The sequence below is a fragment of the Hesperophylax consimilis genome, chromosome 23 (genome assembly GCF_061612785.1).
Source record: "Hesperophylax consimilis isolate HC1 chromosome 23, BYU_Hcon_1.0, whole genome shotgun sequence".
NCBI classification, from domain to species: Eukaryota; Metazoa; Arthropoda; class Insecta; order Trichoptera; family Limnephilidae; genus Hesperophylax; species Hesperophylax consimilis.
The window spans coordinates 17,543,478-17,557,930 of NC_142858.1; positions in this window are offsets into that span (position 1 = coordinate 17,543,478).

Here is a 14,453-nt window from a genome sequence, read left to right on the forward strand (position 1 = left end):
CTTTCTTTGGGGATGAATTATTCTCCAACGATAACCCGGAAGATTGAAAATTGCACCTAGAAAAGGCGCGGCTAGCGGTTTGCATAATTCTCTTTACAGCTCGTGGATAAGTTATAAGAAACGCTAAGCTACGATTGGTGTATCGTCCCACTCTTACGCACGGTTACCATCATTTGGAAGATAAACGAGAGAGTGTACTTTCCAGGGTCAAATTTTCCGATTCATTAGCATAGGACCCCTGCAACTTCATTGAAAAGTCGCAGTTGGACAGGACAGGCCAGAGACGCCTAAATGAGCCTTGTCGAACCGACAGGACATGACCCGAACCGAGCCCGACAAATCACAAGAGTGATCGATATCTACAAACACCCCATTAAAATTAATTGGGACGATGCGACAGGAATAAACTGAACACTGCTTTGAACGTTTGTTTCTAAACTGACTTGCACGATTAAAAATACTTTTCACTACACACAGCTGCCCTGATGATGAACACAGGAAGGCTGTCTGAAAGCATGGTTCAAAAAGGAGGAATAAACGTAACAACGTAAAAATCTTAAATTATTATCTCTTCAATTAAGAAATAAGTCGTAAAGCTGTGCTTTTACTTTTTAAAGTTTGTACCACTTTCACGTAAAAATAAGCAAAATTATTAATCTGTATGAAGTATTTTTAACACTGTATTTACATTGAAATTGTGATCATTTTCCGACAAATGATTTGCGAACTCAGAGTCACCACTACAACAGGGCTCTGAGATATTCCTTAACTCTTATTTCAAAGTTTCTAGTTATTCTACCTATATAAAAGAAAATGCAGTAATTTAGATTTTTATATATTTTTGTATACTCCTGATGAAGCGAACATTGTTAGAGAAACATGAAGATTGTTATTATAAAAATAAAGTGATGTAAACTAAGTTCTTTGCTTTTTAATATAATAAATAATGCCATCACAAAGTGATGACCGGTTAGAAGAACCTTTATCCGAAAAATTATATTTTTGACTTCATCGGTACATGAAGTTGAATAGGTAATAGGTAGGTAAAGTAAGTAGGTTTCCTAAAGTAAAAAAAAATATTTTCCGGGGAAATATTTTTTCATGAGGAACTGTATTACTCACAGAAAAAAACTTATTTTCGTTCAGAACCTTTTTAATTATTAATAGGTGTCAACCAAAAATGTATTAAGGAACCTTTTGTACCAACATAAAAATATTGAACCATACAAAATAACTGTACATCTGAATGGCAGACTTATATAAAAACTTACAAATATTAGCCGAAGAGCTATTATATAATATAAAGAGAAGATGAACACTGTGTATTTTGGTTATGCCTCCTAAACGAAGCACAATATTTTTGAAAAAAAAAACAAAATGGACTGTGTATTGAGATTTGACCATTAAGTAATAATTACTTTCATTGTTTTTTTTTCTATCATGATACATGTACTAAATAAATATAAATTTCACATAAATGAAAAGGTGGTGAATACCAAAAAAAAAAAATTTACTTAACTTGAAATAAATACCTACTCTTTTAGGCACTACGATTTCGATTATTATTCACCAATCGTTTCTATTGAACCGCATCATAAACAAAACACAAGTAATTAATAAAAAAAATTGGTAGGGGTAGGTAGGTAGTACTCACGATTACCTCCACGACGGACCTCTCGACTCGGCGGAGCGTTTGACTTGACGTGGATCCCGGGGGATGAAATAGTTGACTTTCGAGTGCCGGTGCGGGTGACGCCTTGACCGGGGGCGGGCCGAGCGGGCCGGCCTCCGCGGGGAGGGGCTTCGGCGCCCGGCGCTCGCATTGGCCGCGCCGCGACGCCGTCGTCGCCCGCGGTGACTTTCAATCTTTCAATCGCCCCCTTCAGCCGGGTGGAAAAGCCAAGCACATTGAGTACACCGGATACTGTCACTTCATCGTTTTTCTTTTACATTTCAGACTCCAGCGTCGTCTCCCTCAACTCATTACAAATTCAACATGAAAACATCTCAATGAAGACGTGGCGGAGGATCCACACGATGATAAAGTTTATCTACTTCACGGTTTTGAAGGCAGTGTTCTAAATGGTTAACTTTGGTCTACTATAAGAATAACCGAGGAACTGGGAACAGGATAGAGTTCTTTCTCGAAACTCCTCCACGAGTTCCTTCAGTCAGCTTGTTGAAGCAACTCCTCATTTTATTCGCGTTAAATGCGTAAATAAACATTGTAGGTAGGCAATAGTGTTTATGTGATATATAGGTGACTATAATATAAGCATTATCTGTAGTTATAATATATGGAAATTGGATGACATGCACATCTGCCAATAATTATCGATTGTTCATTATTTATTATTATATGCAGAACAGCAAGTGATTTCAAGTCACTTGAATGTTTGAAAACATTGTACACTTCTTTAGTAAGAAGCCAGGTAGAGTATAATTCGCCTATTTGATCCTCGCTGTATAAAACGCATTCTGACAATATTATTTATTTATTTGGTACAATATTTTTAACATTTCAAAGTTTTCCAGTAATGTTGGCCTCACTGGGTGGCTTGCCCGTGCTGAGGCCTTCATTTTATGATATGAAAATATAATCTACATAATACATTTAAAGAGAAAATAATACATTTTAAATATAATCTTGTGTGTTTGTGAGTGATGTGTGTTTATATTGGTTTTGTGTGTTACGTGTAGGTTTTATTTTTATTTTATGCTATGACATTTTGGTAATATTGTCTTTTTTGTTCTTTAATCCATTTTGTAATTTTGTGTGTGAATTTATTTTTACTTTCCTCAATTTTAATTTCAAGTTTTACACTGTTGAAAGCTTTTATAGCATGGTATTGGGAGTGTCTTTGTCCAAAGCTTGAATTTATTGTCGGAGTTTTTACGTTTCCATGTACGCGTGTCTAACTGTTCTGTTAGTATTATTTTGTGTATGTTGAAATTTATATTTTGTCAAATATGTAGTTTAGTAGTGTTTTAACGAATAATTGGGGTATATCTAGTACGTCACAGCTGTTGAATATTTGGTCTGTATCAATCAGTCTATGTTTTTTTAGTATTACCTTTAAGATCGTTTTCTGTGCGGTTTCTATGTAATTGATAGCCGAGTTTATTGCTCCTCCCCAAGCAATAATTCCATATTATATTATTGATTGGCAAAGTGCAAAATATATGTTTTATTTTATATATGTTTCTTAGGTTTAGGAAAATGTGTATTGTTTTGAGAAGTTTGTTTGTGATTTGTTTGATGTGAGGTATCCATCTGAGGTTATGGTCAATTACGATTCCTAGATACTTTATTTGTTCTGTTTTTTTTAGAGGAGGGCAATCGCAGATGTTGGTGTTTAAACATTCGTGTATTTTTATGGTGTTTGTGTTGTTTTTTGGCTCTCCCGTGCTATTTATACTGTATGTTGTGAATTTTGTCTTTGATATGTTAAGTGTAAGTATGTTTGAGTCTAGCCATGTTATCACTTGCGAGATTCCCAAATTCGCTATATTATATACATTATTCCAATCTATAAAGGGTACAGCACAAATTTCTAAGATTTATTATTTTTAAACCGAATATTCCAATTCATAATATTAACTATGTCCTTTTGATGAAACAACTAAACTTAATAACGCTGTCAGATAGGCAGATCATCTCTGACCTTGTACTATTAAATAAAATTATTAATAATTGCATTGACAACCCTGAAATTCTCACAAAAATAAAATTTTACGTACCGACCAGAAATACGAGGCAAAGTGCTACCTGTTTCTGTGACAATTTTAAAACCAACTATGAAGCTCATTCACCTATAAATAGACTACACCATTTTGGAAATAAATTTGGGAATATTGTAGACATGTTTAAAGATTCCGTATTAGTTATAAAACGAAATCTTTTTAATCACTTTACTGAGATGTATGAATTCACGACTCCGCCGTGAATACATTTTTATTTTTATATTCCTATTTTTCTTTATACATATTTTGCTTTACATTATCCACACTATTAATTTTAATTAATCTCAATTTAATCATAAATCATTATTTATTGTTAACTATGTACCTAACACAACTGTATTAATTGTTACCTATCTTTGTAAAAGCCCACTGGGGCTTAAATAAATGAATAAATAAACTTCAATATTTAATTTTTATTTTATTTATTCATTACATACTAAACATACAATTACAGAATAGTGAATCTTTGAATGTCCTGTGATCTGGAAAGGTTTCCCGTTTCAGTACAATCAAATTGATAGTTTTAATTCATATGAAGTAGGTAAAGTAACACAAATACGTAACAATAAATTCAACCATTGGAGAAATTATAACATTTAATTCATAACATTGAGGAAATTATTCTCATGTTTAAAATATAAGAGATAATTAGGTGAGCTTCTTAATTTTTTTCATTGTTTCTATGATGTGTAATAATATATGTGTAAGTATTATTATTCTAAATAGAATGTACTAAACATTTGTTGTTTATCTGTAAGTTGGCATATTTTCGATCTCGACTTTCCCTAAGTCCAGAAGCCAATTGTTGAAAAATGCACGCATTTTTCGATTTCCACGTATCGGGTATGAGGTTAAACATTTAGGCCCTAAGTAAGAGTATTGTCTTTGAGCAAGGGATGTCTTAGTAGTGGGTGAAACTACTGGATTCCTCTCTGCATGACGGGTGTCGTGAGGATGTATAGTATATAGCCTTACATCAAGAACTCGTATCTCTTCGAATAATACACCACTGTGGTGCCTAAAGGTTTTTTAAGGATGACCCTCAGAAATGATTTTTGAGCTTTTAATAAGGGATTTAGTAATATTAATAGTATGGTAATATTAATTTTCTTAAAACACAAAAATCATTTAGGTAATAAAAAATTAACCCTTAAAAACCAATTTGTTTTACTGGGTGTATTTTTAATAAAATACATACAAAGTTTTAAAACGTCGTTTAAAACAACATAAAAACGACACAATGCGACCATATCAGAATGTCAATTTTAATATCAGTATTTGTATGAACAAGTGTTCCGCCGTCCTAATAAAACATTCGCTTTTAACTGATACTTTCTTAAGAACTCTGTCAATTTATTCGTTTAAGGCCTGCAGTTATAATTAATTAATTTGACCAGAATTTCAATAAATGAAATAGATATTAAATAATCACAATTCCTACCTATTCCAATTTAATAAAAAATAGTAATCGTTGTTAGATAAGTAGGTATTTCAAGTAATTATGGCACTGTATATTACTACTTGAATACAATAAATGCATAGTAGTATGAACCTACCTCGTAAATTTTAACGCAGCATCATGTTCATCGGTGATACGTTGTACTATTACAGGTTGCCTAGCTGTAAAATTGCGAAACACAAGTTAACCGGTTGGAGGTACCTACACATTTCAATCCTTTGTAACACAATTTATCCTGTTCTATACTACTAGGCTACATGGCTATGCTTGTTGGCGCCAGAAACGTACCTACTTCTTTTGTAAATTACCCCTGGAAAATGGCATTTTTAAAATCTCTATTAAAACTAACATGTTTACAGTCCCAACCTACATATTTTATTTAGATTAATTCGTCAATAATTGCATATTCACTTTGTGGGACCATTAAAAAATAAAGGAAAATAACAAACTGTATTGATTTCTGTGTTAAAATATATTGACACGTTATTTTTTTGTAATAATTTTGGTATTTTTACATAATTATTTTTTACAACACTAACTATTTACATAATTACCTTCTATGTCCGTTTTGATTGAGTATATATGATAGTAGTGCCTCTGAGAGTTAATAAAAAAATACTATCTATGAAAAGGACACTTAAATTATTCTTTTCTTCGTTCTTTACATTGATTGGGAACATTCGATTCCATTTTCCATCTTCCAGAGTGGAAGATACTCTCAGTATGGCCCTGGTGTAAGATCACCATTTAGAACATAAGAAACTTTATTGATTTACGTTCTATAATATATTGTTTTAATTTATAAAAGTTTTATTTACACAATAAGTATCGTGTACCTACCGATCTTGGCCTACTCTTATATATGTTGTATTTCAATAAACGTTGTATTCCGATGAAGAAACGTTTGGTTTTGAAACATGTAAAAAATTAAAAAATTTTGTTAAACCTAAAAAATCAAATTTGTAATGGGTTTAACAAAATTAAAATTTATAATTTTTTTCAAATTTATTTTAAATATATATTTATATTTTGTACTTCAAGATAGGTAATTTATTTAAAAAAAATCTATTAGTGTACATGGAAAAATTGAATATTTCCAAAAAAACTGTTTTATTGGATGATATTTTAATTTTAAAGACTAATTTGTATTTTAGTACATAATAATGATTTCGGAGCTCGCTGGTTTATGAATTTTGTGTCATTTTAATATTTTAACTGGGTAAGGCAGAACATACATTGATCTAAAAACAATTAAGTTTCTGTTATGGTCACAGTCGATTAAAAATGCATGAAACCATAGAATATTGAAATATCCCTCGTGCCCTATTAATATCAGAAACAGAATAACAAAATGGGTGAATTACTAATTTGTACAACATGTTAATGATTTTGATACGTGTCTAGGTATCAAAATCAGTAGTCATATTTCTGAATGTGTGCGCATTCATATTGTATTCACAATTTGAGTTTAGGTATAAGATTCCTAAGAAATCAACGACATATTAGATAATTATATGTTGTTGATTATAACTACATTAGACGTTGATTATAACGACATATAACTATTGATTGATAATAGATAACTGTTGTTATAATAATGATATTATGGTTGGTGCTTCCCATGGTCAAAATGACAAATCACCGGAAAATTACTTAGGATTAACTATTATTTTTACCTTTAATAGTTTTTCATATGCTTATTGCTTGCATATCATCGCAACAGAAAACAACATTTAAACTTAACGGAACCCAAACGGAAATATTTTGACTGCCGAATAACAAAAAGAAGATACTTCGATTCCTCTTTCGGCCACCTGCGGGGGGAACCGCCCGCGCAGCCTCACAAAAGGAGCACTCAGAGCTCAGGGCGTTGTCTTGTCGCGCTAATGGCCCCCTATTGACACTCTTGTGTATCAATAATTGTGGAAAGGGGCTTCAAAGCAAGGGCGGCATTGGTACATTGGCGACATTTTTCATTTTTATGAAGAAATAATGATCGGGTCTGACGACGGGCATAATCGAAACATAAGCATCGTGATCGTGATAATCGAAAAATTATGATAATCCGAACGTCATAATGAAATTATTATATCATCATCATATATGGTTTAATCGCTCGGTCACCCCGGTGATAAAAACGTAGGAAGCGGCACACATTCGAATGTTATACCATAGTTAACCAAAACACATGTTTTTTCATTTCAAGCAACGCATCAATTCTGAATGGTGGTCTTAAACCAGGGCGTTACTGAGAGTATTTCCACTCTGGAAAGTATTATTTTTGAAATAATGTAATTCATCAAAAAATTGAATTATTCCCAATGAATTAAACGAATAAAGGAGTAATTAAGTGTCCTTTTCAAACGTTGGAGTTTTTTTATATACTCTTAGAATGCTCTATCATATCTTTTCAATCGAAATCGAATAGAATCGGCATTTACGAGAACCTTTTATATTCTTTGGTTCTATAAATTTGTCAAATCCGTTCTCTTAGGCTCTACATAAATTCCACATAAGTGTGATCTATACTGCCGTGATAAGTAAAAACACAACGTCTTCCTTGAAAGTCTCAAGGAAGACATTGTGTTTTTTTACTTACCACGGCAGTATACTTTTCGTACCTTTAGAAGGCATAATGCCCTCGAAGTTATCTTTTTACAAAAAAGTCGCTTTTCAATTTATCCAATTTAAAATACACGAGGCATTATGCAATCTTCACATTCGAGATATTGGATTGAAAAATGCAATATCGTTATTAAATGACGCAAGACAAAATGTTTTATGATTCCATAAAAAGGTCTATTGGGAACTATAATGTGAATATTATATAGACAATGAGTGGTATTAATCTTGCTGTGTATAATTTTATATTACATATGTCAGTAGTTTGTCCTCTTTTTTCTAATGTAACAAAATTGTAGTGTGTAATGTAGATCTATTGTGGCAGTAAGTAGTAACTACTTTAACCTTGTAAGTATGAATGGAATATGGATAATCCTTTCAACATCTGTTTCAAATTAAGAGTAATGCTCATATCTCTTATGGAAGTAAGTAGTAACTACTTTCAATTTATAATTATTTATGGAATATGCACAATCCTTTCAACATCTGTTTCGAATTAAGAGTAATGCCCATATCTCTTATGGCAGTAAGTAGTAACTACTTTCAATTTGTAATTATTAATGGAATATGCATAATCCTTTCAACATCTGTTTCGAATAAAGAGTAATGCCAATATCTCTTATGGCAGTAAGTAGTAACTACTTTCAATTTGTAATTATTAATGGAATATGCATAATCCTTTCAACATCTGTTTCGAATTAAGATTAATGCCCATATCTCTTATGGCAGTAAGTAGTAACTACTTTCAATTTGTAATTATTAATGGAATATGCATAATCCTTTCAACATCTGTTTCGAATCAAGAGTAATGCCCATATCCTTATGGCAGTATGTAGTAACTTGTTTCAACTTGTAATTGAGTTGTTTGGTATCAAAACTGGTCAGATCCAAAATTAAAAAAAAATAAACTAAGTATTGAACTGTGTTCATTATTAACAAAAGAACAGTTCTTATTTTTCAAAAGCAGTCATATCCGCATATTTTGTAAGAGAAACCGGTTTAAAACGCGGCTGTGGTATGAAAAATAGTCAAATCCAGCACTTGTTTTGGTGTTTCCTGAAAATTCACCTAAAGTGGAGTTCACCAGTTTTGATACCAATGGTCACAATTATTAATGGAATATGTAAAATCCTTTCAATATCTGTTTCGATTGTAAGTAAATACAACATTAAAAATAACATATCATTTTGACTACACCAGTTATTAATCGTATCGAGGTAATTTTGAAGCGATTTAAAATGAATTACCTCTACATGAGCGTTTGCAAGTTTGCATTGCTGTGTTCAATATCCGAATGCATACATAGATCTAGAAGCGCTATTGTAAAGGTGTCCTACTATTAGAACGAGATAAGCGGTGCGCTTAGATCGGATTCGGTAGTTTTTGTTAGAGACTTGGGAGCGTTGGAGGTAAAAAAAGTAGAACCTATTTTTTTTCGGTTCTCATCTAAATATAATATACATAATAGTAATATGTAAAGCTTAATTATTAAGGATCCTGACTATTATTAAAATTTTCATCTTTCTAATAACACGCATTTTCAACTATTTGATCGGATTGCAACTAACCAGAGTGGAAGATACTACCAGTATCGCCCTGGTGTAAGACCACCATTCAGAATTGAAACGTTGCTCCAAATGGCTTTAGCTGTGTTTAGTGACTAGATCTGAATAGCCAGGTACTTCCCCACCTTCCTCTTTCCCTTCCCCACTTACCTTCAGCCTCACAACATCCCCCAATTGGGGATGCCATAGTCTCACTGGCTCCAGACGGGAGCAGTTGGGACTCTTGTGAGGTATTCACTATAAAAAAAATAAATATATATATAATATCTAAATTCATGTCTCTTTTGCCGTTTTTAAACATTTTCAAGTAAGTCCCAATGTGGCCCTGCTATATAACTCTTGATACTAATGTATCGTAGCTAGGTACCTAGGTAGTTTAGAAATGTACTATTTATAGAAGGTAGGAACCTAGTAAAGCAGGCATTGTCGAGCAAATAATAACTGTACCCGATAAGCATACGGGCGTAGGTCCAAATTTCGGGGGAATAATTCTCTCAATAACCACGTTCATGATTTGATCGTGGCAGAGATTTTAGCTCCACTCTGGAGGCCCCCAGTAAAAAAATCCCTCAGGGCCTATGTCATCTTTGGGGATGCTGTGTGGAGGGTATTTTTAGGGAAAGGAAGTTCTGGGAAGGATAAAAATGTATGAGCGATGGGTAGGAATCAATGTATGCAGGAGTGATGGACGTATGAATCCATCCTTGCCAGTGCAGTGCAAGGCGATGGGTCGACAGAGAGTCCGGCTGGAGAAATCAAAAAGTCTACTTCAACCAGTCTCTCCCGATCAACCCGCCAAGCAGTGGGTGGGCAAACGCACCCGCTTCCAAAACCTAGAAAAACCTCTCTCCCATGAACCCGAGCACCCCTGCAAAGCTACCAAACGTAACGAACCACTTGGGGTGACCTATGGCAGGATCCAATAAATGGTTCCCAGGGTGGCGGTACTCATACCCGCCCAAATTGATATACAAGTCCTAAAGATTTATTGGAGATTTCAATTTATAAAATGATGCAACAAACATAATACCTTAAAAGCATAAGGATGCAAGTCCTTACGCGACTGCGCTTCTATAGATAAAACGCGTCTAGTCCACTAAATGATAGTTCTGGAAAACTCAAAGTTGGGGTTTGATGTCGACAACTCTATCTTGGCAAACACTCCCTACTTGATTCACACTCACGGATTGTCAGTACCTACCTACTAATGTTACGAGTTACAAAAAAATCTTAATATTGTTTACAACTTAAAAAAATATTATAAAAGCAAGTGCCTTGTCAAAATTAATTATTCAATTCCCATAAACACCATTTCAATATTTTTTATGTAAAATGTGCTCACTTCTTAACCCAAATTGATTGAATTCATACATTATTTTTTCCATTGATCTATCTTGATATTTGTGGAAATTCGTCTCTCCTCAACATTTCGTCTTTTGGACTTGCATCCGTATGTTCCTTGGGTACAGATCAATGATTTTTGCTATGCACGCTTTACAAAATGTTCTATTAATTTTACTCCTTTAGATAACAACATAATAATAAATAAATAATAGTTGTTTAAAATGCCAAATGGGTGTTTTCAAATGTCCCGTGTTGAAATTATATCGATTACCTATTGAATAGATCTTTTGTTTTACTTAATCTTTAATTTTAACTTTCGTACATATTCTAATATGTGCCATGACTTTTATTTTTTTTTGTTTTGAAAAATTGAAGCAATGTCATTTGTTTCTTAGATTTTTTTTTTTTTTTAAATTTAAAGAAAGCAAGACAAAAATATATATTACAGTAAATAGTAAAATAAAATACAGAAAAAAACAGAAAAGTTCCAATAAACTATTTTTCAGTAGTTTGTCGATGGCAACTTTTCACGTAATATGTTATTTTCGTAGTTGTTGCATATCGTCGCATATTTGTCGCCCCCTTGTAATAGCTTTCGAAAAACAGTACATATCAACCCCCATTCATCATACATTGAATAAATATTAATAAAAATATATATTTATGAGTGTTTGCACATTGCAACTAAAAATGCATATTATGATGTATATTTTTCATTGATTTGTAAGTTTTTTCAAGGTTATAAAATTAACAGAAAAATACAAAAATAATACCTATGATGAAGGTAAAAACGAAAATAAAAGTACAGTTAGTTGAGGTTTCTCAAATACCGCCTTACTAGGCTAGCCTGTGTTGAGGCAAAATTTTTCAAGTTACTTCCTAATACCTTTGAACATACCTATACTTGTATTAAGATGTATTCGCTCAATACTGTGGTTATTTCAATTTGTGTGAATGCACCGGTAAAGGTCCTATTCTTATTGATCCAAGTTTTTACATTGTATTTGAATTTTTTTTGTGAATCACATTGTTTTATATTATCTGGAAGAATGTTGTAGAGTCTTGTCGCAGAGTAATTAAAGTTTCGTTGACCAAAAGTAGTATGCGTTATCGGTATTTGTAGTAAGTTTTTGTTGTTGCTTCGAGTACATCGTGTATTAAACTAGTGTCGTGTGTGATACAAAAACCGTTTGTGTTGTGAAACAATACTAAATGTATATCTATAAACTATAGTGCCCACAGAACATTCAAGACCAACATCAGAACTTCCAATTAAAGCAACAACATTCACAAAGTAATAGCCTCCTTTCCCGTTTTGGTGCCACAGACCGTTATTTGTTGGGGATGCAGATGAAGTCGTCGAAAGGTTACGTCTCCTAGATACGCTCTGGCTAAAGGTATTCTGTATTTTTAATCTGTAACTTTAGAGTAACACTATCTTACAAACAACCACCGAAGAAGAGTAAAGTCATGCAACACTAGTTATCTTACCAACAATCACTGAAGAAGAGTAAAGTCATGCAACACTAGTTATCTTACCAACAACCACTGAAGAAGAGTAAAGTCATGCAACACTAGTTATCTTACCAACAACCACTGAAGAAGAGTAAAGTCATGCAACACTAGTTATCTTACCAACAACCACGGAAGAAGAGGAATGTCATGCATTGTCAATATCAAGGTAAGGAAGATATTTGACTGGCAGATTTTAAGCAAATGGACATGTCAATGTCAAAACTAGCTACCCACACAATTGATAATGATAAATAAATTTGAATGGAAGCCACATGAAAATGTCATTCATGAAATAATTCTGGCTCTTCCTGACTCCCATAGGCGTGCAACGCATGACCTAGAAGAGTGCAAACAATTATCAATCAATATATGAACATTGATGGAACAGCCCGAAAATAATTATGATATCCTCACAATTATTACTGATTTCATACACTTGGTTTTGCTCTTTTTCTTAGATGTTTCAGGTGTATGTGATAGTAAATTAAGATTATGTGCAACTTGGTGAGAAATTTATAGTTCGTTCCTGATGGCAGCTGATGCTTAATAGAGCATCAGAAGAAGAGTAATCAGCTTAATTATTGTGGCACAGGAGGGGATACAAAAATCACAAATCAAAAACGATTATTGTTTTATTTAAAAAAAAACTTTATTTATAAAAACATACATAGGAAAATATTTTGCTACACCTATTGATTAGAAGATTGACGATTTCTAAAACTATAACATAAGGTTTCACAAAACTTAACTTACAGGCAAATCATTTCAAAGAGGACATGTTTGAATGTATTTGTGCAGACCGATGGTATCGAAAGTTTCAAAAAAGTTTTTCGAAATAGTTTGGAACACCCGCCGGCAATACCCTCTTACCTCGTAAATACCCAGAGATACTGGGTGCGTAGCGACGTTTATCAATTAATATATTTATTGAAAACTAGCTGTACCCTGCCATGCGTTGCTGTGGCTCTGTCTGTATTTGCAGATAGAAAAACAATAGTGCGTGTTGCTTCTACGTGCAACATATGGCGATGAAAAAAAAAAAGGAAAGATTTTTACCTCTGACGGGTGACATCTACATAATATGGTTACATAAAAACAGATGCGTATTCGAATGCAACGTTGTGTCAAAATTTCAAAGCAATCGGTGAAGAAATTTCGGAGATTTAAGATTTGGAACAAACGAACATTAATATTTATATTTATGTAGATATAACAATTGAATTAAAAATAATTATTTCCATCTAGCATCAGTTTTCAAGTACTTACTTGTAAAATCAAACAGTTTAAATTTTAATTAGCAATTATACATATTGACACTTCATAATGTCCATAGCAACCCTTAGGAGCCAGAGCCCTGCAATTGCAGTGCTGAATAATTTTGCATTTGGATATTACTTCTACAGGGTTTGTTAAACACAAAAATAAAAATGTCGCTTTATCAAGTATGGTATTGTCTTCATGTTGGCCTTAACAAAAATGTATTTTTATTTATTGAATATTATTGCCGGCTCCTAGGGTTTAATTTATAAATAATAAGTTTTTGTTAACTGTATGATAAAGGATATACCTATAAGATACACCCTTCATATTTTATTTGAACAAAAAAGATTATTTAAATTTGTATTTAAACGTCAAGCTTTAATAATAAAATAACAGGCAAATAATCACTATTTTTTATCCATCCAGTATACCACCAAACAGGCAAGGGTCTCTTTAAAATGATTTACCTGCACATTTATTTATTTATCCAATATAAATCAACTAAAAAAATTGTTAAAAGAATTCATAAAAGCTGCACATTAAACACAGTAAAGTTTGTGATGCAAATAAAAAATAACGCTGTGCAAAAAGTGCAATAAAAAATTCTCAAATATCTAACATTGAGTATTTAATGAGATTGTGTGATGTTGATCGCTATTGCTAACATTAAACCTATTTTCAAACCCTGTTAAAAAACACAACATTAAATGCTTCTGTAACGAATGCAGTGATGAGTCTATTATGGTGACACTCCAAAAATGGCACTTGAGTTTGACCAAGAGCATGTTACCTCATTAGGCATTTGTTCTTGTCAGTCAAACTGACATTAGTTGATTAAAAACTCAGTAAAAAAAAAATATTGCACTATGAACAAAGTTATTTTATCAGTGAGTCCAGATACGAGTCAAGTGGTGCTAGTGAGGTGACACTTGGCTCCACGAGTG